We start from the raw sequence: 321 nt of genomic DNA, 5'->3' as shown, positions 1-321 counted from the left end.
CTCCTCCTCCTCCTCCTCCTCCTCCTCCTCCTCCTCCTCCTCCAACTCTCTTCCTTATTTTCCGCTTTCCTCCTTTCCCTTTGTTTTTCCTGCCCCTAAATCAAGAGGGAGAGAAAGTTAAAACACTCGTAGATCGGGATACGTGTGAGATATCGATGTATTCTATCTTAGTATAATAAAAGATAGAATAAGCGTGTACCGACACAGAACTGAAAAAGAAAATGGTAACTCGTTGCTCGTAACATTAGTCACGTAGCGTGTCGCCATTCTCTCTCCTGCCACGATTGCTTTTCCTTTTCAAGACGTGCGCGCCTTTTCTCA

The sequence above is a fragment of the Habropoda laboriosa genome, unplaced genomic scaffold (assembly GCF_001263275.1).
Source record: "Habropoda laboriosa isolate 0110345459 unplaced genomic scaffold, ASM126327v1 scaffold222, whole genome shotgun sequence".
Classification (NCBI taxonomy): Eukaryota; Metazoa; Arthropoda; class Insecta; order Hymenoptera; family Apidae; genus Habropoda; species Habropoda laboriosa.
Note: the sequence above shows the minus strand (reverse complement) of the source record.